Source organism: Panthera tigris, chromosome C1 (assembly GCF_018350195.1).
Source record: "Panthera tigris isolate Pti1 chromosome C1, P.tigris_Pti1_mat1.1, whole genome shotgun sequence".
Taxonomy (NCBI): Eukaryota; Metazoa; Chordata; class Mammalia; order Carnivora; family Felidae; genus Panthera; species Panthera tigris.
The window spans coordinates 52,647,112-52,653,564 of record NC_056667.1 but is presented as its reverse complement, the minus strand read 5'-3'; positions in this window follow the sequence as shown (position 1 = coordinate 52,653,564).

Below are 6,453 nucleotides of genomic sequence, written 5' to 3'. Positions count from 1 at the left end.
GGTGAGAGACAGGAGGGCAGAGAGAAAACAAGCCGGTATTTCTGCTCGGGCTCTCTGCCTTAGATGTGTCTTCTCCAGCAACAGCTGTGTCTCCTCCGTATTTCTGGTTCCTGTTGGACATGGTTTCATCTTCTGTTGGGTGACCTCAGCTCTTGGTCTCTGGTAACACTATCTTCTCCCTTTATCTCTGTGGCAGCTCCCTGCTGTGGTTGATCTCTGGATTTCCTCACCTTCCCTCTTTGGCTTTCAGCTCTTTCATTCCCCATTTAACTAAGTCTCTGCACTAAATTTCCTCTATTCTAAGTACTTGAAATAGTTGCAGTTTTCCTGGCCAGCCCTTGACTCGCACACTAATATATCACACAAAATACTTCAGGTAAAATTCCCTCACCCTGTAAGGTAGGTGCTGTTCAGGCCCCCAACCCCTGCTGTCTCCTTACAAATGATGAAACTAAGGGGGCGCCTGGGTGGCTCAGTCAGTTGAGCGTCCGACTTCAGCTCAGGTCATGATCTCACAGCTCATGGGTTCGAGCCCTATATCGGGCTCTGTGCTGACAGCTCGGAGCCTGGAGCCTGCTTTGGATTCTGTGTCTTCCTCTCTCTCTGCCCCTAAGCCCCTTGCATTCTGTCTCTGTCTCTCTCAAAAATAAATAAACATTAAAAAATTAAAAAAAAATTTTAACAAATGATGAAACTAAGGCCCAGAAACATTATATGACCTGCTAAAGTCAGTCACATGGTAAATGGAGGGGTGTCGAAGTCCAAAGCCACTACCTACATGTCCAACACTTGATGAACTTGATATTCTTTTGGATTTTTCTGATTTGCAAGAAGTAATCACATTTTATCATGTTAGTTTTCAAAGGTCTAGACACAAACCTATTTGTATGACATCACTCCATGTTACCCAAGTAGGTGGTCTCCATTCTCCAAGCACCTCCCCAAAGCAGGCCAATGTCCTTTAACTTCTGTCTTAGAAAAAGGTTCCAGCCTTCCTCAAAGTTGTTTCCCAACCTGGGTTAGGGGAGGGCTCTCTGTCCCTTCACATCAAAGTCTTAATTATTATTCAGGAGTTGCATTTACCCATTCATAAAATGTTTATTGAGTGCTTAGTATGTGCCTAAGGGCTAGGGTCTGGGGCAGAGCAAACATGAATGAGACTCTGAATGGGACTCAGTTCCTGACTTAAAGAACTCATTGTCTCGGAGGAGAGACAGGTATGTAACATAATGAAAGCAGACATATAAGAAAGTTTTTAGTGAAATCCAGCACAATAGCAGCATAGTGGACATGTGGATCTCGAGCTGGTTTTTAAGGAATAAGTAGGAGTTTGAGAGGTGAAGGGGATTGAAGAAGCATTTCAAGCTGAAGGAACCAACGCAGGCAGAGGTTCAAGGGCATGAACATTTCATATGCGTCAAATTTGTGTATGTAGCTTATACTTCAATATGAACCTTGGTATTTTATATTTACCCAAATGTATGTATGTATATATATGTTTGTGTATGTGTGTGTAATTTATATTTATATTTCTATATGTCCTGTGTACACACACTATATACCTATATTTTATATACATTAAATATGCTACGTGTTTGCATATAAATATACAGAGACACGTATATAATATATATATTCATATACTGTACTATATATGTAAATATAGACCTATATATCTGTTTTTTTTTCTTTTCCTTTCTGCCACTGTATTAACCTAACACTGTATAAAAGAGTAGAGACAAACAGAAGAATTAATGTATTACTAAAATAAGGAAACCTTATTGCCTGGATTATATCTGTAACTGTATTCACCATGCTAACAAATACCCAAGGAAAAATGATTGAAATATAAGCCACAGACACAGAGCTTTGTACAAGGACATTCCTTCATAGGGAAAAGCTTAAATGGATCTTGTAGGCTCAAGTTCCTTTCTGGAATACTAGTAAAGAACGTGTCCTATACTTGTTATGTTTCAAGTGAAAGTAAGATGTGAGTAATAAGGGATATTTTTGACTGGGCTAGAGTTAGTTCACATTTATCAGTTTGCAAAATGACAGTCTGTCCAAAACTCTTCTTTGCTCAGGGCAGTATGCCTCAGGGAGAAAAAAGAAAAAAAAAGGAATTAACTTAATACAGTGCTGCCCAGAATTCTCTAAGAACCTTTTGCTAACCTACTGAATTCCCACCTAACACTTACCTGGCCCTCCATTATGACAATGTTTAGGGAGGGGGCTTCCCACGCTGCCCTCCCATCAGCCAAGCAGACCTCTGGAGAGACTATGGCCTCTGCAATGCTGGGGTAGATTTGGCATTACGTTATTTTTTACATATTGTCTTACCTTTCCAATGAGCTTGTAAGTTCCCTGAAGACAAGCAACCTCTCATAAACTCAGCTCTTTAGGAATAATTATATTGCTATTTAAAGAAATATCTCCCAATGGGTTTCCCCTCTTGGTTTTTCAGTTTTCCTTTGCCACTTTGGTCTCAGAAAACGGTACATATAATCACGTTGGGGAGGAGGAGAAAATGATGTATGTGAAGGCCCTTTTAGAGAGGAGGAAGAGAAAAATAGTCCTTTTGACACCAAGAGGAGAGTAGATAACAGTAAGGATGGGAAATGAGATACGTGTGGCTGCCATCTCTGTCCTAAAACCCCAGTGCGGGAGGGTGGAGAAGTAACTAGAGAATAAACAGATAGCTTTGACCCAAGTAGCCCTGCATTGATCTGAGTACCAGCAAGCCTCATGCGAGAGATAACATTGCAAGGTGGAAGAAGACAGATCTCCCTAGTTTCATAAGGAGCCCATGTCGCAAAGGAGAGAATTCCTAGATTTGCTGTATATACAGAGAAGGCTGTAGAAGACAGTAGGGGCATGAGCCATGTCTACCAGCTCCCTAAAAGAGGTTGCAGGATGCACCTGCCACTAGGAATCAGAAGGCCCATGGTTCTGCCTGTGTAGAATTCTTAATGCCTAGAAGTTGGGGAGGAATGTCCCAAGAAATGAAAATGGGCCACCTGATAGAGCTGGCAGCAAGATGGCACCAGCACCAGAGACATGACCATATGAGGAAAATAGCAGCTGGGGATACCATAGATGTTTCTTTTTTTTTTTTTTTTTTTAATTTTTTAATGTTTATTTCTGAGACAGAGAGAGACAGAGCATGAGTGGGGGAGGAGCAGAGAGAGAGGGAGACACAGAATCGGAAGCAGGCTCCAGGCTCTGAGCTGTCAGCACAGAGCCCGACACGGGGCTTGAACTCATGGACAGCGAGATCATGACCTGAGCTGAAGTCGGTCGCTCAACTGACTAAGCCATCCAGGAGCCCCGCATAGATGTCTCTTTAGCTGAAAACTATAGCAGTAGGTGCCAGCCAGGTGACGGGGATGACAGCAGAGCAATCACACTGTATCAGAGGATGACAAAGACCCAGAGGACAGGATAGGTACAAGAGCCCCCATCACCAGAACAGGCAAGTCCTCCAACTAGACTAAGCTTGGGCAAAGGGGGAATGGGGAACACCTCTGACAGGTGAGCAGTTACCCTGAAGAGCAGGTTTAAACCGAAGAAACACACTGAACTGAAAGGTATGTTGTGATTGATACATTTAAGCATGTTTTTCCTTTTACCCAATGGGATAAAGTCTACTGAGGAATTTCATTTTATTTTACTTTTAATTTTTTTAATGTTTATTTATTTTTGAGAGAGAGAGAGAGCACAATCAGGGGACAGGGACAGACAATCCAAAGCAGGCTGTGAGCTGACAGCAGAGACCCCGATGCGGGGCTCAAACTCATGAACTGTGAGATCATGACCTAAGCAGAAGCTGGATGCTCAACCGACTGAATCACCTAGGTGCCCTAACTGAGAAATTTTAAAATCATCAGAAACAATAAAAAAGTTATAGGTTTCTTGCATATTCTGTGTTTTGTGTCATGAAATATTTGAATTGGCTACATTTACTAGTGAGGATTGGCTCAGAGGACCTTATACACAATATGCATGCAATAATATGCTAGTAATTAACTCGAGTGGATAATTAGGAATCCATAATTCACTTTGCCTAAGTAATTGTTAGATGTATTATCAAATTTACTATCCATAGCGAATGGAAGTTTCTGTAGCTTCTGAAAAAAAATTTTTAGGGGCGCCTGGGTGGCTCAGTCGGTTAAGCGACCGACTTCAGCTCCAGTCATGATTTCACGGTCCGTGAGTTCGAGCCCCACGTGGGGCTCTGTGCTGACAGTTCAGAGCCTGGAGCCTGTTTCAGATTCTGCATCTCCCTCTCTCTGCCCCTCCCCCGTTTGTGCTCTCTCTCTGTCTCAAAAATAAATAAACGATAAAAAATTTAAAAAAAAAATTTTTTTTAATGTTTATTTTTTGAGAGACAGAGAGAGACAAAGAGACAGAGTGTGAACGGGGGAGGCGTAAAGAGAGAGGGAGACACAGAATCCGAAGCAGGCTCCAGGCTCTGAGCTGTCAGCACAGAGCCCAATGCGGGGCTTGAACTCACGGATTGTGAGATCATGACCTGAGCTGATGTCACGTGCTTGACCAACTGAGCCACCCAGGTGCCCCAGTGTAGCTTCTCTTATTTTTATGTTTATTTATTTTTGAGAGAGAGAGAGAGAGAGCGCGCGCACAAGCGAGGGAGGTGCAACGAGAGAGGGGGACAGAGGATCCAAAGCAGCAACAGCACTGACAGCAGATAGCCTGATACAGGGCTTGAACTCGTGAACAGTAAGATCATGACCTGAGTCAAGTTGGACGCTCAACCGACTGAGCCACTCAGGCGCCCCCCTATAACTTCTTAATTAACCACATTTTAATGTCTGAAGATAATGAATTATTGCATATGTCTGTACTCGAGCCTACAAATGTGCAAATTCTGCATTTTCTTATCCGTTTCAAAGATCTGCTTTACTTATGTTCACTGCACTTGTCAAAACTACCAGCCACTTCCTAATAAGGTACACAGACTTGGGCCAGAAGGGGAAAAAACAATTTGTTTTTGCAACCTTAATGTATCCTTAAGGTATGACTCTGTCATGATCTGCCTGTCATCAACAGACCATCTTCATCTACTGACCATTTACTTATCCACACCAACAAGCCTGAAGTATTCAGGTTAAGTACCTTTTACCATAATGGTCAGTTGTGACAAAATTATCGTATGTAAGCCACTTTACAGTTCACGGAACTCTTCTAACATTTCGTCTCTTCCAATTTTAACAACTCCAAATCTCGCTATAACCCATTCTAATCAAGTAGCTACTGCCCCACTGATAATGCTCTTGTCAAGGTGGTCAGTGACTTCCATCTTACAAAGTCTGGTGGTGAGTGTTCAGTCCTTATCTTACTGACCTCTTGACACTACTCAAAACACTGTCTGAAAGCATTTTCTTCACTTTGTTTTGGGTCATCTATTGCTTTGGATCATCTGTATCTTCCTGACATAGTGGCTTTTCCTATCACTTTCCTTTACTTTTTGAAAAGAAAAGTTGAAAGGCTCCACATTTCAGTCCTTGGCTTCTCTATATTTTCACTTTTCTAGAGGAGCTTACTCAGTGCTATGTCTTTCGATACTGTGCTGACAAGTTCCTATATTCGTTTCTCCACTTCTAGCCTCTTCAGTCTTGAATATCCAAGTCTACTTGGCATTTCTGCTTGGATATTCAAAAGGCATCACAAACTTCTTATGTTCACCTTAGCCAGCCCTCCCAAATGTGTATATTTCAGCTTCCTTCTGTCTCCCTAGTTTTTGGCTTAATGACTATCTTGACTCTACTTCTTTTATGTGCCCTGATTTTGGCTTAATCACAGATTCTGACTCTGACCTTAAAATGACCTATGATCTTGTCCCTGCTTCAACCTGCTCTAGACCTTGCATTGCCCATTGGCTCCCAGGTTCTGCCTCTTATTTGTTCCTCTGTCATGACAAGTAGCTTCAATTTTCCACAACCATACCAGCTCTTTGCCCTATGTTCAAGGCTCTGGTTGTCAGTAATTCTGGTGTTACTCTCTACCTGACAGCTTACTTTTAATGAAAACCTAATGCCTTTTAATAACCAGTAAATCCTGGTTCCCTTATATGTTTTCCTTTAACAAGAACAAGGGCTGTTGTCGTGGCCTATAGAGTGCACATCATCAGAGCATCATCAGAGAACGTTTATCAAGTACCCATTTGCGTATTACCTTGTTCCTGCCCTTTAGGTGATTATAATCAGGATTGGCTGAGACGTTCATCTCCATTACCATTTCCAGTTGGTTGATATTAGCTGCCTGGGGTGTGTTTGGGAAGGATTTTGAAGTCAGTAAACTCAACAGAAAAGAATGCTATGATCAAATGGTAATGCTTACCATCTACACTGTGTGAAGTAAATTTATTTTATGTATTTGCCATCTGTATATAATCTAAGATATTCTTCTCTTTCTCAAACTCTATTGGAAACA